Below are 26,633 nucleotides of genomic sequence, written 5' to 3'. Positions count from 1 at the left end.
GTGGTGGACTCTTAATTTTTGCCTCTGTTATCAATACATTAAGCAATGAGTTTTATTTCACAGTTTGTTCTTCCTTCTTCTCCCCTTTTTTGGGCTCTTTCAAATTATTTTTTGGTCCTTCTGCTTTTTTCCTTTTAATATCTACAGCTTAAATGTATTGGTTAACGGCACAAACATAGTTCTAAATGTTGCTTTAATGAGTTTATGTACACTGCATATTCATTTTAATTCATTTTTGATGTTATGTACACTGCATATTGATTTTAATTCATTTTTGATGTTTTGGGCTTTAATCATTTTAGTTGGTTGTCTCCCTCTATTCTCCTTTGCTTTTTTTTTTTTTTTTTTTTGGCAGGTGAAATTAACCATGGAGCAAAAGTTTCTACTCTGCTTCAACTAATAAAAAATCAACAAAATATTTTCACTGCTTTGCAACTTTGTATGAGTTTGTGACAGTTTGGGGTCTTAACTACTTTTGTTTTTTGGGTCCTACTTTTTCTTTTCGTTTCAATGGCATGACTATATTGGTTTTCTAAATATAGTTCTAAATCTTACTTATTGAGTTCATGTCTATAGGCTATAGCATATTTCATTTTAATTCGTTTTTTGAGCTTAATCATTTTAGTTTGCGTGCGTGTGTGTGTGTGTTTTTTTTTTTTGGCAGGTGAAATCATCCATGGTGCAAAAGTTTCTACTCTGCTTCAACCCATGAAAAATCAACAAAATATTTTCACTACTTTGCAACTTGTACGGGTTGGTGTCATTTATACAATTGGATTTGATTGCACAGACTTATTAAACATATTCTCTGATGCTTATGTATAGTGCTGCAAAGAATTGTTTGTTTGTTTTATTATTGCTTTGCTATTATTGCGCCCTTTGTTCATGTATCCTGTTGAATATTAGAAACCAATGTCTCATTGGAGGAGAAAAATAATTCTTCATTTAATTTGGGGTTCTTATATTTCATTAAGCTATGTTTATCTCACGGCAGTTTAGATGCATATTGTTTATTGTGAAGCTAGTTCAGTCTGTCCTTTTGTTAAACAGTAGCAGTGTATCTCATTGAGCTGGGAAAATCAAATAGCATGGATGGAATCATTGCTCTTTCCATATCTTTACAGCTACTAAAGCACTAGTTATGTGAAATTGAGAAATAAACAATTATGTTTACAAATTATGTTAGATGAACTTCTATTCCTTTTAGATTTTATGCCATAATTGGAGTTCTTGACATTCTACAACATACATAATGGAGCAATCATTAAGCGGGAATTTGTTTGCTCTTAATAATAATTTAAATAGTTCTAGTTGAAGAGTGTCAGGTGAATTTGAGCTGTGAAATTCTTCTTGTAAACTAGGTGCCCAGAGTTGAGGGTTATCCAGGCTAGGTGACTAATGTGGTGCACCGAGTTCAAAATTAATCATGACCTGATCTTATTTATTATATATGCTTAAATATCACAAAATGTTTAGTGCAATTCATTTCTTAAATAAGCCAGAAATAAGTCTTCCACAACAATTTCTAGGGCAGGTGCTTCTCTTGAACGGTAAAGTGGTTGAATCCCTTTTAAGAAAACTGTTTCAAAACCTTCAATTATGAATATTTTGAATAGCATCCTTCCACAAACAAAATTAGTCTGATCATACCAGTACTGTCTATATGTTTCTATGAAATAAATTCCTTCTTTCCTGAATGGTAAAATTTGCAGAATTTGGCAATCTCCAAAGATATTTGATAAATTTAACCATTGCTAGCCATGCTGACTTATGATTCTGACAGCTACAATTTAGGCATATTAAACTGCCATCCAATTATTACCATGAGATCAACTTAACAATGGGAAAATAGGGCAGGCGGATGTTTGTTTACCATATCTGTATAAGCACAAAACAAAAGAGTGGGAGAAGATTATAACTAATAACGGTCTCTACAATCTATTTCAAGCATTTTCCATTATCTGTATGTGAATTACTCAAAAGAGTAAAGAAACTAGAACTCCCATTCTTAACTGGTAGGTAAGTCAAAACAATTCAAAATTTGAGCCCAAACAACTGACGATAAAATAGGGTTCTACTGCTTTCAAAACATATCATAAAGTTCTTGATCCAGTAATGTCTTTGACAAATAATCAATCCCCATGGATGGTATAACGCTCCCATTTTCTTGTCGGGTCAGATGTCTGCCAAAACAAAGATAAAAAAGAAGTGATTAGAAAACATCCAAGGAGCATCACGCCGCTTGTCCATTGCACTCCTAGACAAGTAGCACTCTTTAGATAAGCTAAGCACTCCAAACAAAAGTAATCACACTAACTATCTAAGCTCCTGAACAGATTGAAGTGAAGTTGATATTTCTGAAACAACTGTTCTAGAATGAGAACTAAGATGCTGGGGTAGTTATAGACAACCTAGATTGACAGTTGAGGGTGCCATACATGCAGTGATAGGTCAATTCTAAAATTTATGACTCAGAGAAAAACACACCTCCCATCTTAAAGCAGGGAAAATATGCTTGTTCTTTTCGTACCAGTGCCTCTCGACAACTTTCACACCATGAGACTATCAGAAGGTGTAGGAATATTAGTGAATTGACACAAAGAGATGCAAGAAATTTTAATTACACATAATAGGGAAGATTCAACATTGAAGCTCCAACCTTACATGCAGCCCCCTCCCCCTCCTCTCCAACCCCCTCCTTTTTTCCTGATTTTGCTTTATAATTTAACTCACCCCAAGAGATTAGAACCCATGACCTTTCACCCACTACTATACTGTTGGTAACTTCATGTGGCTTCTAATTTAAGATACATACATACATATAAAAGAGGATTCCCCTCTTTCTGGACTTTCATGTGGTTCAAAAATACCCTTAATAATCAAGGTAATCTCATTTAGAAAGAGGTTATAAATGTCGAATAACAATTTTCATTTTGAATTTAAAAAGAGAATTCCTAAAATTTAGGATTTTAACCCTTCAATTCAAAAAAGAAATGACAGTTACTGCTTATCTCTAAAGTTTATTTTTTTTATTTGTTTGAAAAATAAAAATAAAAATATTTCTAAATTATAATAAATGCAAATTATTAACCTTAATCCAAAAATTTAGAAGAGCATCCAGGCACGCGCATGAGCGTGTGCTTAGAGGCTAGTGTGTGTGTATATATATATATATATATTCTAAACATTATTAAGGGTGGAAGAAGAGCTGCCAGAATCAGACCTTAAAATCAAAAAGATAAAAATTTGCAATAACATTGCAAATACAGCATTAGGAATTTCCTAAATGGGCCTAACCACCAAGTTTACATCATCGAAGCCATATTTCAGGCTTGGTTATGCATGTGTTTCAATTTCAATTCTGGCAATGTTAAATTTACAAAATATAAGAGATAGATAACGATAAGGCTGGAATGAAATGTACCTCATCCTTTTCTATTGTTGCATCAGCAATTGTTCGCACATCCTCATGCACATCAAAGTGGAAAAGCTGCACAGAACCCCCCCAAAAAATGATAAATAAGTCACCCCAATCAAATACAAACTATAAACCCTGCAACAAGAGAGAGAGAGAGAGAGAGAGAGAGAGCTAAAGAATTGTTTAAAAAAGCCCACAGCCGCTTGTTTTAGTTATAGAGCCCAATTTCTTGGTCATCTGCAAATGAATTAAGTTTTGATAAAACAAAAACAACTGGCAACTAAAAATCCACCATCGTACAAAATCTTCTCATTTATCAGTCATATTCTGCTGCATAAAACTTTATTTTCCTTAAATCTTAGAAAACAAGAATGTAAGACTTCCAAAAGCACACAACACCATAAATTTTCATTTGTTAGGTTGTCAAGAAAGTGTGAATCTAACACAAACCAAGTGTTGCAAGCTGAAACCCACTATAAAACCCAAAATAAGGCATAAGCGAGTAAAATTATATTGCAAGATACTCAAACAGAATACAAAATACTCATCTCTTATTTTTCTCCTTGGTTAATTTAATTACTAGTTGAAACATGGGTAAAACAACCAGCAAGATAGCATGTGCAAACACAAGGACACCCCCCCCCCCCCCCCCCAACCCCACTTTTAATTCCAAAAACCAAAAAAGGAAAATTAGAACACAACAAATTAAAAAGAGGAGTAAATTTGAAAAATTGATACCGGTCCACTTTTGCCCCTAACCTTGTTCACGATTAGCTCATAGAAACTATGCTGCTGCAATTACAAAATCATGGAAACAAGAGGAATCGAATTAGTTAGTACATGTTTAGCAGCAGAATATCACAACCATAACTAAATTCTTGTTTTCAATAGTATCTTACATGGGGAATGATAAGATCTTCTTTCACATAAAGCAAATTCTCCACTAAGGTTGTCCTAATTTCTCAAAACTCAGGTGCAAGTTGCTGCTGTACAGCCCGAAGGAACTCTCCTAAGGTATCCCCCTTCCATACCTAAATGATTAGAAAACGGGCCAGGAAGAAGAATATTATGATCTCTCTCTCATTTCTTTTTTTCTTTAGGGTACACTAACATCAATCACCTAAAAAATTTGAGAAAGAGAAAATTACAAGCAGTTTTAATGGTATGCAGTTCAGGTAACCACTACTCACCTGAAGCACCTGCCTATGCCCAGCTCCATCCCAGTAGCTGTAAGTAATTTGAAGAGGCTCATTTGAAATACACAAAAAGCTTGATTCAATAGGAACTTAGTTTTCATGCATTCACGTTAATTTTATGGGTATCAGAACACATAATTACTTCGAATCTGCTCCTGCTCAAGAATCCACTGTCTCTGCAGCCTTTCACGTTCAGCTTGTTCCTCTGCCTCCCTCTCACTGAAGCGTATCCTCATCACCTCTACGATCACACGTTAGTACCAAAACCAGAGGGAAAGAGAGAGCCAAGGGGAAGGAGGGGAGAGAGATACCACACCTGTCAGGCAGAAAGCTAGTCTCCACTGTTGGATCTTTACCATATTTGCCATGTCGAAATTTCTTTGATTGTGAAGTTTCTGCAAAAAAAAATCAAAGTAAAATTATAGGAAATAAAGAGAACCAGAAATAAAATTCCTAACGCTTGTCATCCATCCAAGTTCTAATTTTCAAAAGGAAAATACATTCAAACATCTCTTAGACATAACTTCAATATTGAGGATCTGAATTCAAATTGAAAGTCAACAACGTTCATGACAACAATCAAGAGTTTAAGAATATAAAACTTTTTACATGCTTATTCAGAATTTCTAGTTCAGTCAAAAAAAAAAAAGAATTTCTAGATATTTTGTGTTCCCCAGGATATAAACTCCAACAGATTTGATGCATACGCTTCATCAATGAACAATTCACTGCTGAGCGATCACATGCAGATTCAGATTTGACTATGCATCAGCTATGATGCATGGACACAGACACGGCGATACAGCAATTTTAGAAAAATAAGGACACGACATGGCATGGATACGTCAATTAAATAATTAATTAAATTTTATATTTAGACATATTTTTAAATATTTTTAGACATAAAATACGTTTATATCTAGAATTTAAATTATGTAAGAACTACAAATAAGTAAACTAACACCCAAAGTAGTACAATAATACACATAAAATGTTTAAAGTACAAACCAAAAGTTTAAATAGTCTACATTCAACACCAAACTAAAAACATAAAAGGAAAACAAGCTCTAAACTTTTGGGATTAAAAAAAAATTAATATATATATATATATATATGTAGTGAGAGAGGGATTAAAAAAAAAACGAGTTATAACTTAAGTGATATAATTTTGCTAAGTCACTAATAGTACATTAAGGCACTAATATGGGCTAAGTCACTAACAATACACTAAGTCACTATATTTTTATATCATGGGCTAATATGGGCTAAGTCACTGTCTTTTTGGGGCTAACAGTGACTTAGCCCAAAAAAGTCACTAAAACAATATATACGCATGATAAAAAATGCGTTATCTGAAAGAAAGAAAAAAAAAAAAACAACAACAACAATAGAGGGAGAAAGGAGAAGAGGTCGGACTCAGACTTGTCCACGCCGAGAGAGAGAGAGAGAGAGGGCACGGCGTTGACGGCGACTGTCTATGGGTTTCAATTTTCACCAGCGACTGTCAAAATTTGTGATTTTTAGTTTTTTTTTTTTTTTCACTGCTGGAGTGTCTACCGTGTTGGTGTTGTGTTGGAGAAGCAAAAAAAAAAGACACCGGTTGGACACCGGAGTCTGGCGAGTCGTGTCGGTATCCGTATCCGACACGTGTCGGACACCAGTACGTTGCCAAAAATGGCGTGTCGATGCAACCTAGTGCATCAGTGGTTCACTAGATCTCTTTTCAACAAATGAAGCAATGTGAATAGGCAACAAGTTAACCATCTAAATAACTAGAGATTTTCATGATTTTTGTAAATAAGGTAGGGCCATCAACCTCATTCAACAAGTGAATTCCTCATGACTCCTATGAAATGGAATATAAATCAATGAGCACCTGAACTTGCTATGAAGAAAGACTACTGGCACCTAAACTTCAACATGGTCAAATAGAAGAGATGTACAATATATATATATATATACACACAAGGATCAACAACAGCCTCATCAGAGATCCCTAAATTCACGGCATTGATCCGTAAAGTGTGGAGAGAAATTAAGAACTAAGCAACTGTTAATAACTACCTAACAGACTGAGCTTGCCCAACAATAGCTATACAAAACGCAGCGTAGCATAGGAATTATAACAGACATACAACACAGCGTTTCAGTAAATATATTCACGAGTCTTCGTGTCACTGGAACGACATCGTTCTGATGAATTGCTGAAGTAGCCGTTGGAAACTAGCCGTTGGGCATGCTCTGTTGACCTTTGGGACTTCTTCTGGAACTACTCTCAACACAGTAAACTATGCAATTTTTAAAAATATTTAATTAAGAATCAACCCTGGGAATATAATGCAGCACAACTTCACAAGAATGATAATCAAGAGTTAAGCATCAGGATTAAAAGGGATAGGGGGGAAACTATTGGAAGCTAGCTAAATTCTACAAAGCACTCGATTACCATAATATAGTGGCATAAAGATAATAAGTAAACATTTATAATTATGGGTAGCAATTTCTCGTAATCAAAGAACAATAATACTTCAGTTTTTAAGTCAACGAATATTACCATTCTCATCCTCCTCCTCTTCACTACCATTCTCGATATCATCAATAAACGATAACCGAGAATTCCCCTTTATCTTCCTCTGTTTACGCTTTTTTAATTGAAGCTCCTTCACTATGATCGTGGTGGTTCTAATTCAGAGCAGTTAAAGAAATGATTTGCACACAGTTGTGGTTGAATTGCACAGTAGGCACGAGGTTGAAGATGACTACATTTAAGGATGTTCGTTTAGTTTTAAATATAGGCGCAACGCACCGTTTCACTAAAGAAGATGAGCAACGCACCATTTTTATGTATTTGATATTTAAGCTACAAAGGACAGAACAATGTCGTCTTGCTGTGTGAAGGATCCCTCAGTTCTGGCGCAAAGATCAGTTAGTTGGGTAGTTAGTTTCATTTCCTAATTTCACAGAATTGATCTGTATAGTTTGGATTAATTTGTTATTCAGCTTCTTAGTCAGATTGGGTTATAGATATGATTGTACTCTCAGTTTTCTCATTTAAGCAAGAAAGTCTATTTTTCTCTTAGTGTATCTCACTCTCTCTCTCTCTCTCTCTCTCTCTATTACTCTTTTCTTTCTTGTCTTTTGAAATTTTCTCTTCACACAAACAGATCTTAACCTTGATTCAAGCACGGTTTAACACTAAGATTGTACTACACAATCCTTTAAGAAAATCTCACCTCCTCCCTGTAACAATAAGAAACACCATCAAAAAACTAAATCTCACACAACACACAAACACAAAAGGGCCCTAGTAAAAAATACACTAACTTTCACAAATTTAACACAAAAGCTATAAAGATTCAAACTCACTCTTGCTGCTGCTTCTGAAGCTTCTCCTTCTCTTCCTCTTCAATTTTGGTCCGAATATTAATTCTCTACAATAAAAGTACACATCTCCTCAATCGCATTCATCAACACAAGGTCTACAAGAAAGAGAGCCCACACCATAATTTGTCAAATTTCTTCTTCTTTCTTCTTTCTGTCTCTTGTCGTTTTAGTCGAACGGAAGCTCCATGAACGATATAGACCGGGGGCCAAACCAATGTGCGCGTTACTAGTTACTACCACTTGCCACTTACATGGCCAATTTCAACAACGCCGATCCACGGCGCCGTTTTGCAATTTGCATGCGGCTAAAATTCTATAATGTCCAACGCCGTACATTCACTTATTCTTTTCATTTTTTTTTTCTTTTATGGATTTCAATTAGCACAATTAATAGATATTTAAAATTTAAACTCGTCAACATTAAAAATTAATTACTAAAATCAATTAATATGATAATAAAAGAACACTAAAATAGCATCGAAATGATATTGGTGAAATAATTTTTAAGTATATAAATTTCATCACACACCTAGGTATTTTTGTGATTGAAAAATACAACAACTCTAAATTAAAATTACTAACCTTTAGAAAGAAAAAAAAAGAAAAAGAAAAAAAGAGGAGACTCTCTATGTGCGTTAGTGTATGCTAAGAGGTTAATACATAGTAATAGACTTCTAAATATCACATAAATAATTTCTAACAAAAATATAAATATAAAGATGTTTCTAGTCCATTCCATAAAACTAAAATTCTAGTTGTAAATAATAAGCAAAATAACCGAACAAAAATAAATAAACACATAAACACCTTGATTTATTTTTTAAAAAAAAGGGGACAAACCCTACATATGAAAACCGTCATTCTAAAATTAAACTACTATGAAGCATTTGGTCAGATAAATAAATATATAAATAAATAATGGTTCAAGTTGGGCATAGTAACCCACATGGCCACCTATGCTCATTCAGCAAAACCAATAAGTGGCTAAACAAACCACACAACAACCAAAACAGTAAGGAGGTTTTGATATTCAATCTTTATTGACTCAATTTTGGAAGAGATAAGTGCCCAAGCAGTACTGTACTGAGTTCACGACTGTCCTTAGTTTACAAAGTATAACTTTTAAGAATAAAGTTTCCTCTCTAATGAAGATCCTGAGTGAAGGAGAACACCCATTTGCGGAGTTTGGCCACTTGCCCTGTTGGCTAACTTTTGTGATTAGTTGGGTTTAAAAATCCAATTATATAAAAGAAGTTAATAAGGAGGATTTTTAGGAGTAAAACGTGGGGAGTAGAATTCTTTTTTTTTTTTTTTTTTTTTTTGAGAATGTGGGGAGCAGAATTCAAGTGTTAGATTGAGTTTAAATTAAATGTTTCTTAAATATATGTAGTTCAAATTACTTTTATACACTTAGTTATTTTTTGTTTAGAGTAGTGCTTAATAAATTTTAGGGTTATTTTAGACATTGTAGTTAAAGGGTAACTAACTTTCTAAATTTTCTTTGTTAAGGACATATTTTATGTAGTTGGCTAATCCTTTGACAAAACGCACTTTACTTGTATTTGGGTAGATCTAGAATGTGTTTAATACTTCAAAGAACATGTTGTTCAAGAATAGTATTAAAGCCATAAAGATTGGACCAAGAAACAAGTGAAGAAAATGTGTTTACTAAAGCTGGACATGTGCTGGACAGATGCTGGACAACTGCTCGACAGATACTATCTATCGAGGTTTAATGAGGCTCGACAGATACTATCTATCGAGGTATCTATCGAGGTTATGGAAATTAGAATTTTCAAATCTGATTTTTGGGCCAGGCTTTTGTATTTGTGTAGGGTTTCTTTTCTCACAACCCTAGGCATATATAAGGCTTATTTTAGAGGCCATCACATAAGAGAATACAAGGAGAACATATGCAAAAAGTGACTGAAGTTTTATTCTCTCAAAAAGAAGCTACTGCTTCTTTGCGCCTTAGGGTTTTGTAACCAAGTGCTTCTTGATCTTAATTGTTGATGAAGTGAAGAACTTTGCAACCAACATCTATTTCTCTAGTTGGTGATTGAAGTTGCGTACTGGGATCCACGCAATTGATTAGTCGCGTACTGGGATTCGTGCATCAAAGGGTGACGTTCATATATTGAAGAGTTCAGAAGTTCTAAAGCGGTAGAAAGTTTCTGCTGTGAGTTCATCTACGGGGATTGTAGAGTCTAGGGACAAAGGTTTTGTACTAGATCTGAAACTTCGCTTTACTATAGTGAATTGCTTTTCGGGAAGGTTTCTCCCTAGGTTTTTTATTGTGAAACTGGTTGGTTTTATTGGTTTTCCTAGGTCATCATATCTTGTCTTATTTATTTTTTCGCTGCACTTAGTTTTGACATGATATTGATGTTTGTTTGTTTTAACAAGTTTATGCATAATAAATCTAATTAACAACTTGGATTTAAAACTTGTTAATTCTATCAATCGAGGTCTAAATTTCCCAACAAGTGGTATCAAAGCAGGTACACTCTGATTGGATTAATTTCCTGAGTGTGATCCTTGACCCCCATTGTCTTGGAAACTTTTGGTGAGTTATTAAAAGTTTTGAGCTTTTTAACTCAATTTAAGGGGAATTCTAATTCCTCTGTCCTTTAGTAGTCATACTAGAACACGTGTTTTTTCATCTTCACGGCCAAAGACTCATGCTGTGTGGGTGAGAAAGGAGCCTAAAACTAAAGTGTCTTTTCTGTTTGTCCTCTGCTTTAATTCTTTCTATCTAAAGCATGACTCTCTTTGCTTGATTTCTTTTCTGTCTTTAGAATCATGCTTTCATGCATCTGCATTCTTCTATCATGCCTTCATGCATTTGCATTTTTCTTTCATGCTTTCATGATTGTTTATCTGTTTTTGTTTGATTGTTTAATTTTTATTTTGTTTTATTTTCAAAATAAAAAAAAATTGAAAAATTGAAAAATACAAAAACAGTGTGTATTTGTGTACATCGGTTCTTGTGAACCTTAAAATGGCCATTGAAATAGAGTTTTCCAAACTTTGTATCTCTTGTAACTTAGATGAGTATTTCTATGCACAACTAAGCAAGTGAGCTTTGTGGCTCTTTGTTTGTGATGAGTAAGGTTAAGTAATCTCTTGTACTTAACACTTGTATCACTCTTTTTGACGGGTGGGACTAGAAAATCCTAAAAAAAAAGCATAAATAACCATCTCACCATTGTTGCCCGCCAATCATGATATGACATCTGTATGTTTCGGCATAGCAAAAGTGCAATGTCAAAAAGTTTAACCTAATTGAGTATTTCTTTTCTCTCCTTTGTATACCCATGCATGATTTGCTAAATAAAAAGAAAATTTGCAAATAAAATAAAAGCAAAAAGAACAAAAATGCTTTAAATATGATTGCAAGCGTGTTTTCTAGAAGATGTGGGAGTTATAGGATGTACCTCAAATGTGATAGTCCCCATCAAACAGTTATGATTATGTGTGAGTTAAAGTGATTTTCTCATATCTCAAATCGTCATAACATTGGGACACTTATGTAATCTTGCAATTTTTTTCAAACACAACACACAATATTCTTTGCTACTTTTGATACATGTGCAGGTACAATGTGATTTGACCATCACAAGGTTTACATGTGTTGATGTATGCTCACTAAACTGTCTTAACTTGTTTTTGAAATAAAAAATTGGTTAGATTGGTTTAGTGTGTGTGTGTGTGTGTGTGTGTGTGTGTGTGTGTGTGTGTTTTTGGGAGCTAAATGCTTACCTCTTTGTTGGTTGAGAGATATTTTTGAGAGTTCAAAATGTTGGTTGGTTCATTGGCTGTGTTGCATGTTTGATTGCATTCATCTCTGTGTTTTTTCCTTCTTGAAAAATTGTTTTTAAGCCATCTCGACACCTTCTCGACACCTCTTGATATCTGACTTATCTGTCGAGCTCTTCTGTTGCATCTTATCGCAATCTCGACACCTCTCAATAGTTAGGTGGATCGATCAAGATATCTCATGTCTGCTCGATAGATCCTTGACACTTTCTCGATCCATCGAGGTTGTCTCAATAGCTTCTTGACACCTCTCGATCGATCGATAGCCTTGCATGCATTTCATTTTTCTTTGTTTTGCATTTTTTTCTCTTTGTGTCCGTAGCATCTTATTTCATTACATTCATGCATTTTTATGGATTCTTTGTGCCCCCTTGATCATCTTTATGTTTCTCGGGTAAAGCTTTATAGTTTCTTATACTCTTTGTCTATCGTGACAAAAAAGGGGAGAAATTGGAGAATTTGTGTGGTTTCTTTCTTTAAGATTTTACAAGTTAGGGGGAGAAATACATTCCTTATAAGAGAGAGATGTGTTTCATCTTGTTAGGGGGAGTGTTTACCTCATTGTTGTTGTAGGAGCTACTTTTAGCTTCTTGTTCTTGTACCTTAGGTCTTGTGACCATGTTTACATACATTGTGCTTATAAAGTGGTATATGTGATGATGTATGTTTTCTTCACCTATCTCTACACGTGTTGTTTCTTTTCTATCTTTATACACATGTTTCTTTGATTTGTATGCAATCTATTATTTCTGTCTCACATTAAGATGCCTTGATAAGTTTTGTTTAAAGTGTTTCAGAAATACAGGTTGTCAAAGTCTTTCATGCCATGAACTCTCTTCTTGCAAAGTTTTTCAAGAGTTTGTGTTAGGGTAGATTTTATTGTATTCAACAAGTGAATATGAGTTGAGTGATTTATGACTTCTCTCATATGTTCATTTGTTTGTTGTGGTTTTGTCATGGATTGCCAAAGGGGGAGATTGTTAAGGACATATTATGTAGTTGGCTAATCCTTTGACAAAACGCACTTTAGTTGTATTTGGGTAGGGTTTCTTTTCTCACAACCCTAGGCATATATAAGGCTTATTTTGGAGGCCATCACATAAGAGAATACAAGAAGAACATATGCAAAAGGTGACCGAAACCTTATTCTCTCAAAAAGAAGTTACTGCGTCTTTGCGCCTTAGGGTTTTGTAACCAAGTGCTTCTTGATTTTTATTGTTGATGAAGTGAAGAACTTTGCAACCAACATTTACTTCTCTAGTTGGTGATTGAAGTTGCGTACTAGGATCCGCCTAATTAGTTAGTCACGTATTGGGATTCGTGCATCAAAGGGTGGCGTTCATATATTGAAGAGTTCATAGGTTCTGAAGCAGTAGAAGGTTTCTGCTATGAGTTCATCTACGGGGATTGTAGAGTCTAGGGACAAAAGTTTTGTACTAGATCTAAAACTTCTCTTTACTATAGTGAATTGCTTTTCGAGAAGGTTTCCCCCCAGGTTTTTTACTGTGAAACGGGTTGGTTTCATTGGTTTTCCTGAGTCATCATATCTTGTCTTATCTATTTTTCCGCTGCACTTAGTTTTGACATGATATTGATGTTTGTTTGTTTTAACAAGTTTATGCATAATAAATCTAATTAACAACTTGGATTTAAAACTTGTTAATTCTATAAACCGGGGTCTAAATTTCCCAACACTCTTAATATATAAAGATAAGATATGTAGAGAAGAAGAGATAGGGAAGAGATATAGAGATTATATGGATTTGCAACAATTTGAAAAAAGAAGAAGGAAGGTAATAGATGGACTTTAAATGATACATATTTGAAAAAAAAATGATATTTGGGGGAAGTTATCTTTAAAGATAAAATTATAAAGTCATGGAGAAAACTGCTTCTAAATAATAGGCTAACTTTTAGGAGAAAACCCAAAACGTGGGTTTTTCTTCTTCTTCTTTTCTTTAAAAATAAAATTATAAAATCATGGAGATAATTGCTTCTAAATACTAATAGACAGTTCCTCAAAAACAAAAACAAAAAACTAATAGGCTAACTTTGGGGGGGGGGGGGGGGGGAGGGGGGATACCTAAAACGTGTGCTTAAAAATTTTTTGCAAAACCGTGCTAGTTAGTAGTCTATCATAGCATAGGATTCTAAAATCCTAAAATTTAGGATTTTTTTTTTTGGTTTGAAATTGTAAAAAAGAAAAAAATTTGAAGTTCAATTTGAATTTGAAAACGAAGAGGGAGTGGACCTATTTTATAGGCAATGTTTTTGCAAGAGTTAAAAGATGTAGTTTTACCAAATTATCCTTTAGTTTTGTCTCTACTTGAACCTAGGGAAATAGAGGTATTTTGGAACAAAAAAAAGTCCGGTCCAAACAGGGGAAGTCCCTTAAATAGTAGTATAGACAACTGTTAAAGACATAGTTTTACCAAATTATCCTTTAGTTTTGTCTTTACTTGAACCTGGGGAAATATGGGTATTTTGGAACAAAAAAAAATCAGGTCCAAATAGGAAAAGCTCCTTAAATAGTAGTATAGATAAACAAAAACTACTCTTGTGTGTGTATCACAAGTGATGGTGAACTAAAAAATTGAACCAACTCCAATTCTTCCATAAGAGTCGTCCAGATTAGAAAGGTTATCCTAACATAAGAAGGTCATCCTTCTTAGGAGAGTTGTCCATCAAGAAAGCTCCTTGACGACCCCCAACACTTAGGAAATTTTCAGAAATGGATTTATCTACAAAAGCTTGTAAATCGGACCACGTGCTACTATTTTGAAACATGAGAAAGATCCTTGTTCATTACTATAACTTCCTACTAAGTACTTAACTTTCAATGGCAGTTGTAGAAGATAAGATTGAACATTCTAACTTCTATAGCAGTTGTGGAAGTTAAGTTTGAACCTTCTAACTTTCACAAATCTTGGGGAAGTTACGAAACAAGTAACCACTCCAAAGCTCATTATATAAGAACTCATCCACATCAAATGGAAATAAGTTTCCACGACTCCTAAAGTTGAAATTCTTAAGTTTTAGAGAAAAAACTAACTTAAGCATTAGAGAGTTCTTGGCCGGTTCACCCCGGTCACCTTTGATCTTGTGTCTTTTTCTTTTCAAGTCTTCCAAGTAACCACTAGCCCATTGAAGTCTAGAGCATTCAATCTACTAATTTTCTTTGCATCATTAGTTGGCGCCGTCTGTGGAAAGGATTAAACTTGCGTTTTGCAATTTATCTTTCTCTGACAAAAGGCTACATGGTTCGAACAAGATCAATGACCACTAGTCTAGGCCACCAGGAGAGTGGGAACGCTTCTAGTCATCCTAACCGTGATCGCCAGTCAGCACTTGTTATACAACTGCCTTCCATACAACAAGTGCAATCCATGACAGCCATCGTGGCGGAATAAACCCGTCAGAACCAAGAGTTGACCAGGGAAATTACTCTAAGGAGACAACGTTATGAAAGATATATGGAAGGCCAAGCCTAAAGACAAGAAGTTAGAGAAGGAGAAAACGCTGAGTAGGAGAACCAGTCAAGGGGTACCACTTCACGAAGAGTACCACACTTTGAGAGGGAGATGGATGAAATGAGGAAAGCCATGGACGAGATAAGGGAGAACATTAGAATGGCGAATCTCATAGATGATTTAGTTCATCGAACTGATTCCCTGTTCACAGCTTCCATCAATAGCCATCCCCTGCCTTCTAAGTTCAAGATGCCTTCCTTGGACTCATATAATGGAACGTGCGACCCGTGTGATCATATCGCAACCTTCAAGACTACAATGCATCTTCAAGGGGTTCTAGATGAGATTATGCGTAGGGCCTTCCCTACCACCCTTAAAGGGCCAGCACGAGTGTGGCTTAGCAAGATACCTTTAAACACTGTGGGTTCTTTTGAAAAATTGAGTAAGTTGTTTGTCAACAACTTTATCGGAGGACAAAGGCATAAACGCTCCTCGTCTAGCCCGTTGACCATAGAACAAAGGGAAAATGAAAGCTTACGGTCCTTCATTGCTCGTTTTAACAGAGAAGCCCTAATAGTAGATGAGATGGACGACAAGTTGTTATTGGCAACCTTCCATAATGGAGTTAGTTCCAATTTGTTTCATTCACAAACTCTATGATCAAGAGCCACAGACCATGGCTAAACTCGTCCATTCAGCCCAAAGCTTTATGAATGCAGATAATGCAATCATTGCTAAGAATAGGAAGAGAGATGAACAAATGGAAGCAGATCTCCCACGCCATCCTGAATAGGGTCTTCGTCCAAAGAAGGCTCGGACGGGAGAAAAGAAAGATTGAGACAATAGGAAGGCAAGTTTGTCTTCAGCAAGGGGTCAACACTGTACGCCTTTGAACACTCCACTTGAACAAGTGCTTATGCAAATCAAGGACGACCTGTCCTTGAAGTGGCTGAAAAAAATGAAGGGAGATCCCAACAAGTGCAATATGAACAAGTATTGCCTCTTCCACAGAGATCACGGGCATGACACGGATGAGTGTTTTGACTTGAAGCAACAGATAGAGAATCTCATTAGGCAAGGAAAATTGAGAAGCTTTCTCAGACAAGATCACAAGGATGAGAAGTTGAAAGGAAAAGTAGAAGAGTCGTCACGGCCCCCACTTGGAGAAATAAGAGTTATTATTGGAGAAACCTTAGCAGATCAATCTTCCAAGTCAAGGAAGACATACTTGAAGGTGGTGCAAGATGTCCAACTCTCTGGACGACCCCCAAAGATGAAGGGGGCAGATAAGCAAGCCATTACATTCACGGACGAGGATGCTGAAAAGGTTCACCACCCAAATGACGATGCGATCGTCATCACTTTGCTTATTGCTGATTATACGACTAGAAGAGTGTTGGTAGACAATGGGAGTTTAGCAGACATCTTATACTACCCTGCCTTCCAACAAATGAGGCCTGGACGAGATCAATTTTGTCCAGTAAATTTGCCCTTGGTAGGATTTGGGGGGATGAAAGTGCAACCCGTGGGTATCATTACATTACCTGTGGTGGTAGGAGCATATCCACAACAGATAACCAAAGAAGTAAATTTCCTTGTTGTGGACTGTTCGTCTTCATACAGCGCCATCATTGGAAGAACGACTTTAAACAATTGGAAGGCGGTAACATTTACCTACCATTGATCTATCAAGTTCCCAACAGATTATGGAGTAGGTCAAGTGCAAGGAGATCCATTAGCCACCAGAGAATGCTATCTAGCCGTGTTGGCTATGGACGAGCATGTGCAGACGATGAATATAGATGAGAGAAAGGTTGCCGCGGAACCTACAGAAGTGCTAGAAGACATTCCTTTGGACGAGAATAACCCTGAAAATATACAAGGATTGGAGCATGCATGGAAAGGAAAACGAAGCAAGAGCTTGTCCAGTTCTTAAAGAAGAGCATTGATGTGTTCGCATGGAGTCATGAGGACATGCCAGGTATTGACCCAAGCGTCATTACCCATCTTCTAAACGTGTATCCTTTCTTCAAGCCCGTACATCAAAAGAAAAGAGTGTTTGCTCCTGAACGAGATAATGCCATTAAAGAAGAAGTCCAGAAGTTGACCATGACAAAATTTATACGGGAAGTTTATTACCCGAACTGGTTGGCTAATGTGGTGATGGTCAAGAAGGCTAATAGCAAATAGAGGATGTGCGTGGACTTCACCGAGGATAACTATCCATTACCACGCATTGATCAGCTAGTGGACTCAACTGCGGGTCATAAATTGCTAAGTTTCATGGACGCCTTCTCAGGTTACAATCAAATAAGGATGGGCAAGATGGATCAAGAGAAGACATCATTCATTATTAGTCAAGACCTGTTTTGCTACAAGGTGATGCCTTCAGTTTGAAAAACGTGAGGGCAACTTATCAAAGGCTGGTTAACCATATGTTTCGTCCACATATTGGATGAAATGTGGAAGTTTAGGTAGATGATATGTTGGTAAAGAGCTTGGATGAGAAAAAGCATTTGGACGACCTTCAAGAGACCTTCGATACGCTTAGATAATATAACATGAAGTTGAATCCGAGCAAGTGTGCTTTTGAAGTTTCGTTAGGAAAATTTCTTGGGTTCATGGTTTCACATAGGCAAATTGAAGAAAATCCTGATAAGATTCAAGCGATACTGGATATGGAGCCACCAAGGAATATCAAAGAAGTCCAGTCTCTCACTGGGCGAGTTACTGCCCTTAACAAGTTCGTCTCTAAAGCTACTGACAAGTGTTTACCATTTTTTAAGGTTCTTAAGAAGGCATTTGAATGGACGGACGAGTGTCAAAAGGCCTTCTTGGACCTCAAGACCTACCTCACAACAGCTCCTCTACTAAGCCCGTCTATACCAGGTGAAGAATTATACTTGTATTTGGTAATGTCTCCACATGCAGTGAGCTCAGCATTAATTAGAGAAGAGGGGAAGATACAGAAGCCAGTTTATTATACAAGCCGAGCGCTAAGAGGAGCGGAAGGATAATATCCCATAATAAAAAAAGTGAGTCTTTGCTTTGGTCACAACTTCTAGGAAGTTACGACATTATTTTTAGGCTCATGTCATTAACGTCTTGACAGATCATTCACTTAAGAAGGTGATGAACAAGTTGGAAGCCGCGGGACGACTAATCCAATGGGCCGTAGAACTTAGTGAGTTTGATGTCAAGTACAAACCAAGAAGCGCGATAAAAGCTCAAGTATTGGCAGATTTTATTACAAAGTTCACTCCCAACCAAGGTGAGTTAGACGAGGTCGATGGAGCTTAGAAGTGGATCGTCTATGTGCATGGTTCGTCCACATGATATGCAGGAGGAATTGGAGTTGTGCTAAACTCCCCTGAAGGGGACAAATTGAAATATGCATCTCGTCTACAATATCAAACAACCAACAATGAAGTTGAATATGAAGCTTTCCTTAAAGGGTTGGAATTGGCTAAGTCCTTAGGGGCAGAGTTAATAGTCGTCCAAGGAGATTCTCAGTTAATCATAAATCAAGTGAATGGAGTATGTGAAGTTTGTTAGGACATATGTGATTCATGTTAGGAACATATGTCATCATGTATTGACTAATCCTTTGACAAAATGCACTTTACTTGTAATTGGATAGATTTATGATGTGTTTAATGCTTCAAGGAACAAGGTTTCAAGTTCAAGTGTTAAAGCCATGCAAGTCTGTCCAAGAATTAAGTGATGAAGTGCTGGTTTTTAAAACTTGACAGCTAGTATCTATCGTGGTTTAAAAAGCTATCTAAGCCCGAAGCTCGACAGCTGCTCAACAGATAGGGTATCTATCGAGAATTATGAAAATCAGATTTTCAGTTCTAATTTCATTCCAATCCGTGAGTATGTGTTTGGGTTTTCTTTTCTCACAACCCTAAACATATATAAGGATTATTTTAAGGGCCGTCACAGGTTGCACGAGTGTAAAGAAAAGAGTTGTTCATGCAAATTGTGATCGGAAACCAAGTTTGCCCTAATTCTTCTTGAAGAAGCTACTGTGTTTGTATATCGTAGAGTTTTATGACCAAGCAACTTCGCGTTCTTCATCGTGTGATGAACTGAAGAACTTTACAGCCAACATCCTTCTTAAGTTGGTGATTAAGTCGCATACTAGAATCCGCGCATCTATTGGTTAGTCACGTACTGGGAGCCGTGCATTAAGAAGAGAGATCGTCACTACAGAACAAGTCCAATTGGGTATTGGCCTATTGGGGTAAGGGTTCAACTGTAGGTTAGTATAAAGTATTGGGATTCCTTTACTTGTAACCGCTTGTTGTGATAATAGTGAATTCTCGGGAGTGGTGATTTTAAAATCACCCGATGAGGTTTTTACCTTGGAGGTTTTCTCCATTTGAAAACAAATCACCTTGTCAACTTTATTTTCCACTGCATTTTATTTTAGTTGGTGATTTGTTTGTGCTGCCACGTACATTGCATGTTAACTTGATTAATTAATAAACTTAACTAATTAATCAATTAATTCATCACAAGGGGTCAATACATTCTTGGCCTATTAAAGTTAAGGAAGATTGTATGAAAAGGTATCTTGATAAGGTGAAGCGGCTTGTCAAAAAATTTAAAGAAGCCGATTTTGTTCAAATCCCAAAGGAGGAAAACATGGAAGCAGATGCTTTCGCGAAAGCAGCTTTAGCAGAAGGGGCTATGGTCAAGTATGACAAAGTCCAGTACATGCCAAGCATAGATTTTCTAGAGGTACAGCAAATTAAAGGAGAAGAAAATTGGATGACTCCAATAGTAGTTTACCTTAAAGATGGAAGGCTTCCGGAGAACAAGGACGAGGCTAGAAAGTTAAGGATCAAAGTTACCAAGTATGTCCTCATAGACGAGGTATTATATAAAATAGGCTTTTCTCAGCCCTTCTTAAGGTGCTTAGCTCCAGACGAGTCAAACTATGTGTCAAGGGAGGTTCATAAAGGAGCATGTGGAAACCACTCAGGCTTATGTCAAGGTGTGTGACTAATGTCAATGATTCAGTAATGTCCCTAGACAACCGTCGGAGTATCTCACCCCGGTGATGGCCCAATGGCCCTTTGCACAATGGAGATTGGATATCTTAGGTCCCTTTCCACTTGGAGCCAAACAGATGAAGTTTTTGGTAGTAGGGATCGATTACTTTACTAAGTGGGTGGAAGCCAAACTCTTAGCAAAGATCACACAGCAGAATGTCAAAAATTTCGTTTGGAAGAGTATTGTATGCATGTTTGGGGTACCTAGGGTACTAGTGTCAAACAATGGACAGCAATTGGACAACACACCTTTTAGAGACTTTTGCGAGTCATTTGGAATCAAGAATCATTATTCCTCACCCTTTTATCCACAAGCAAATGGACAAGTAGAAGTTACAAACCGATCCTTATTGAAAATCATCAAGACTCGACTTGAGAGGGCAAATGGAGTATGGCCAGACGAGCTACTAGGAGTTTTATGGACTTATAGGATAACTGTAAGGACCCCCATAGGGGAAACTCCTTTCAAGCTAGCTTATGGAAGTGAAATAGTTATACATGCGAAAGTGCACATGGAAAACCACATGGTGATGAAGTATCAAGACAAGGATAACGAAGAACAACTCCTTGATCTGATAGACGAGGTAAGGGTGAATGAGGAGCAAAGGACATTAAGGTATAAAAAACCTCATGGCTAGACAATATGATGCAATGCTGAAACCCAAGTGCTTTAACATTAGGGACCTCGTCCTAAAAATGGTCTCTTTGGCAACCAAAAACCCAGCCCATGGGAAATTGGGATCTAATTGGGAAGGACCCTACAAGGTTATTAATTGCAAGAGACAATGATCATATTATTTAGAAGCCCTAGACGGGAGAAAGCTAGAGCACCCCTGGAATGTTGAGCATTTAAGAAGATATTATCAGTAGGACATTAGCCTGGACGAGCATCATCCTAGACGAGACCATCCTAGACGTTTTGGTCGCCCTGGACGAGCTGAAGTTGTGTGTTACTTTATATTACTTGCATTTACTTGTGTTTGTTATTAGTACCATATGTTGTGTTTTAAGTATCATATTTTGACTATGGGTTTATTTTGTGGTGATTGTGGGTTTGTTGGTGGTGGCTATGTTGTGTTAGTGGTGCTGTGTTGGTGCTGGATTTTGTGTGTGTGTGTTTTTCATTTGCTGCGGTTTATGGTTGTGGTTGGTGGGCTGATGCTAGAGGTGGTGGAAGTGGTTGTTCTTGTTGTGTTGGTTTTTATGGTGGTAGTGGTTGTTGTGGGTGTTTATGAATTGTGGTGGCTGATGGAGGCAGTGGTTTGCGGTGGGTGATGGTGGCAGTGGGTTGCGATGAGTGTTTATGGGTTGTGGTTTATGGTGGCAGTGGGCTGGAGTGGGTGTTTGTGTGTTGTGGATGATGGTGGCAGTGGGCTATTAAGGTTGATTATTATATTTATTTTATTAGTTTGTATATTATTTTAATGTGGTGGATGTTAAAATAGAATTTTTGATGTTGGGTGTATTGTAAATTATGTTATTAAAATAAATAAAGTCGGTTTTTAAGTTGGTAAAAGCTAAATTTTTTAGTTCCCTTGCTATGAATGCTCTAACAAATCCAAAATTTTAAAATTTTACATGAAAGATCTCGTGGCCGACCATAATGTAACCTAATAAAATCAACAATCATCACACACACACAAATTGACATACAACAACAACAAACACTGGAGTAGAAAATCAAATAGTTACGTTGAGATTCAAATTAAGAAGAAAAAAAAAACACCAAAACCAAAACAAAAGGTAAAAAGGAAAAATATTTAATTTTCTGATGGGTATGCCGCTTATTGTCCAAGAGATTGTTATTAGGTACTCTGGGAGTATACTCCCTCCCTCTTACATAAGGATGAGTCCTACACATCATGGGGTTTGCTCCTATGTGAGAGGGAGGGAGTATTCTCTTAGTGTATCTAATTATTTTCTTTGTTCGAGAGTGACTCCATTTGTACACACAAGGAGGAGGAAAAGAAGTTCTAACATAAAATCACACCATAAATTTTACTCAAAAATTATGACAATCATGTATTAAGTTTTTTTTTTTTTTTTTAGGGGAATCATGTATTAAGTTGATTGTAGATGCAAACAGTTTTTTCTTATTAAAAATCTTCATTTGAGGGGTTAAAAAAGTTAAGTACATCTAGACAAGAAATTTTAAAATTTGAATGAAATGATAAATATTTTACAATTTTTTTTTTTTTTGGGATTAAGTCAAAAGAGAAATTTCATTTAAATTGTAATGGCTAATGGGATAGCGGTACAGCAATCCAAACATCCATTAGGTACCAGAAGCATTGGGCCTATCATCATGATTAACTTACTTGGATGTCAATACAAATCAGGTTTCCCAGTCAGATTTTCTCAGCTTCACCTACTCGTGCCTCCTTAGTAGACAGATGTGCCACTTATTTCCCTTCCCGCCATGTGAATTGGACCTAAGAAATTCCATTAAAAGCGCTTTCTCCTTTGATTCTCAGTAATTTAAGGTTCCGTTTGGATACAGCTGAAAATTGAAAACTAAAAAACACTGTAACAAAATAATTTTTTAATAGGTGAAAAACACTGTTCACGCTTAAAATCACTGTTCATTGGCCTAAAATCACTGTTCATGGAAAATGAACAGTAAATGGTGCGCGTCTAGGAAAAAAAAAGGGCTGAAATCAAACGCACTGCATTTCAGCCCAATCCAAACCTATCCTTACTGTAATGATTATTACATCTGGCCAAGATGCAAGTATTGACCCTTAGAGTCACCACTAAAAAATAGGTTCATTGCCATGTTTTTGTGGCAAAGTTTTCAAAAAATTTAAGCATTAACAAAAATCTGGAAAAAAAATTAAAAATTCTTTTTCCTTTTCAAACTTGAAGGAAAAAACAAAGATGGGAATTTTCCATTTCAACAAGCCAAAGTATAAAAATGATTGTCACAAAAAAATGAGCACAGTTCGGGCTTGTTTGATAATATTGTTACAGTAACATGTGTTGTTTAAACAACGAAAATCGTTGTTTGAATAACACAACCAAACACCCCCAAAGCTTCACCAGTTCACCTGCACATTATTTTTGATAATTGATTTACCCCGTATCAGATTAGATGGAGACCTTTTTCTTTTGACACAATAATTAAGTTAGCATCCAGCCAAAAAAACAGTAACGAAGTTAGCTGTATCTCAATACGATAAGATGAATAATTGAGGCTAGCATAGTTCACATTTTCTACTTTGTTGAAACTTCTGCTAACACGTCACAAAAGTCCAAAGCACTTTTCATTGGGCACTGGCATTTGATTTGACACAAAATTGTTAGATTGCAAGTGAAAACGCACAATTCCCAGGATTGAGTATTGCACCTTGTTGGGAAATTTAAACCTCAATTGATAGAATTAACAAGTTTTAAATCCAAATTGTTAATTACATTTATTATGAATAAATCTTGTTAAAACAAACAAACGTCAATATCATGTCAATATTATGCACAGCAGAAAAGTAAATAAGACAAGATATGATGACCTAGGAAAATCAATGAAACAAACTCATTTTACAGTAAAAAACTTGGGGGGAAAACTTCCCGAAAAATAATTCACTATAGTAAAGAGAATTTTCAGATCTAGTACAAAACCTTTGTCCCTAGACTCTACAATCCCAGTAAATGAACTTACAGCAGAAATCTTAATTTGCTTCAGAACCTCTGAACTCTCTAGTATACGAACGCCACCATGATGCACAGATCCCAGTACATGACTAACTCCACAACAACTCTTTGATTATTGTAGTTGACTGCAAAGTTCTTCACTTCATCAACAATGAACATCAAGAAGTACTTGGTTATAAAACCTTATGGCGCAAAAGACGCAATAACTTCTTGCAGAGAGAATAAGGCACTAGGTCACTTTCTGCATGTGTTCTCCATATATGACGTCCTTTAAAATAAGCTTTATATATGTCTAGGATTGTGAGAAAAGAAACCCTACACATACACATCTGCTTAGGCTGAAAATCAGATCTGGAAATTCTGATTTCGTAGATTTCGACAGATTCAGCTTCTGTCGAGTTTCATTCTTAAATCTCGATAGATGAACTTACAGCAGAAACCTTATACCGCTTCAGAACCTCTAAACTCTCTAGTATACGAACGCCACCAATGATGCACGGATGTTAGTATGTAACTAACTCCACAGCAACCCTTTGATTGTTGTAGTTAACTGCAAAGTTCTTCACTTCATCAACAATGAACATCAAGAAGTACTTGGTTATAAAACCTTATGGCGCAAAAGACGCAATAACTTCTTGCAGAGAGAATAAGGTACTAGGTCACTTTCTGCATGTGTTCTTCATGTATGACTACCTTTAAAATAAGCTTTATATATGTCTAGGGTTGTGAGAAAAGAAACTCTACACATACACATCAACTTAGGCTGAAAATCAGATCTGAAAATTCTGATTTCATAGATTTCGACAGATTCAGCTTCTGTCGAGTTTCGTTCTTAAATCTCGATAGATATTATTTTTGTTGAGGTATTTGTTGAGTTTTAATGAACAGCTTTTCTTTACTTGTTTCTTGATCCAATCTTCATGCCTTTAACACTTGACTTGAACTCTTGTTTCTTGAAGTACTAAACACATTCTAGATTTATCCAATTACAAGTAACGTGTATTTTGTTAAAGGATTAGCCAATTACATAAAATGTTATTAACACCTGATGCAATTTACCCACTTTCTTTCACAAATTTTTTTACATTTTTTAGTTATTAATTATAATTTTTTAACTTTTTTTAAATATATTTTACTTAATAATTGAGATTAAAAGCCATTGATTACTAAGTTGAATACTCATTCCATGTCTCAATCCCAAATTCCAAAAGGTAGAGCAAAACTTTTTTTTTTTTTTTTTGGGAGGGGCCCAACGGTAAAGTAAAGGAGAACTACAATCAGTGTTAGTGTGGAATATTTGGACATGGTTGACGAAAAAATGGACCAAATTTAAGTGGACCGAATATATATCACAATACCTTCTCGATATACTCCTCTCTCGTAACCAAACCCATGGTTTCCTTCTTAAACGCAGTTTCAAGAATCCGATATACCCATTCAAAAGAAAAAAAGACATTAGCTTACAATAACCCAAAAAAAAAAAATCAAAAGAACAATTTCGTTAGAATAATGATTAAATTATTAAATCATCATTTTCTAACAACATAAAGTTTTGGCATAGATTTTGACAGATTCAGCTTCTGTCGAGTTTCGTTCTTAAATCTCGATAGATACTGTTTTTGTTGAGGTATTTGTTGAGTTTTAATAAACAGCTTTTCTTTACTTGTTTCTTGATCCAATCTTCATGTCTTTAACACTTGACTTGAACTCTAGTTTCTTGAAGTACTAAACTCACCCTAGATTTATCCAATTACAAGTAAAGTGCATTTTGTCAAAGGATTAACCAATTACATAAAATGTTATTAACACACCTGATCCAATTTACCTACTTTCTTTCACAATTTTTTTTTACATTTTTTAGTTATTAATTATAATTTTTTAACTTTTTTTAAAATATATTTTACTTAATAATTGAGATTAAAAGCCATTAATTACTAGGTTGAATACTTATTCCACGTCTCAATCCCAAATTCCAAAAGGTAGAGCAAAACATTTTTTTCTGGGAGGGGCCCAACGGTAAAGTAAAGGAGAACTACAATTAGTGTCGGTGTGGAATATTTGGACACGGTTGATGAAAAAATGGACCAAATTTAAGTGGACCGAATATATATATATATATATATATATATATATATATATATATATCACAATACCTTCTCGATATACTCCTCTCTTGTAACCAAACCCATGGTTTCCTTCTTAAACGCAGTTTCAAGAATCCGATACACCCATTCAAAAAAAAAGAAAAAGACATTAGCTTACAATAACCAAAAAAAAAAAAAAATCAAAAGAACAATTTTGTTAGAATAATGGTTAAATTATTAAATCATCATTTTCTAACAACTTAAAGTTTTGGCATAAGTGATAATTTATCATAGTATGAAAACATGTGGTCTAAGTTCAAATGTTATCTCCACCCTACCTTACGCCCGTTTGTTTCGATGGAAAACTTTGTGTAAAGATAGTTTTCCATGTTTTCTAGTGTTTGGTAGCATAAAAAAGATGAGTCAAGGAAAACTATCTTTGGTCAACATAAAAAGTATAGTTTATTTTTAAAGATTGTTTTCCATTAATTTTTTTTGGAAAACAACTATATCTCACAGCAAGCTAAATAAAAGAAGTTAGGAGGTTGTTTTTC

The 26,633-nt window shown here is 35.7% G+C and overlaps 1 pseudogene; it reads right to left on the bottom strand.

Annotated features, from left to right (window-relative positions):
• Positions 1-2,132: 2,132 nt before the first annotated feature.
• LOC142644452 (protein XAP5 CIRCADIAN TIMEKEEPER-like) lies at positions 2,133-26,468 on the bottom strand (annotated as a pseudogene).
• Positions 26,469-26,633: the final 165 nt, after the last annotated feature.

Source organism: Castanea sativa, chromosome 7, assembly GCF_040712315.1.
Source record: "Castanea sativa cultivar Marrone di Chiusa Pesio chromosome 7, ASM4071231v1".
NCBI lineage: Eukaryota > Viridiplantae > Streptophyta > Magnoliopsida > Fagales > Fagaceae > Castanea > Castanea sativa.
This window is presented reverse-complemented; position numbering and strand designations above follow the sequence as displayed.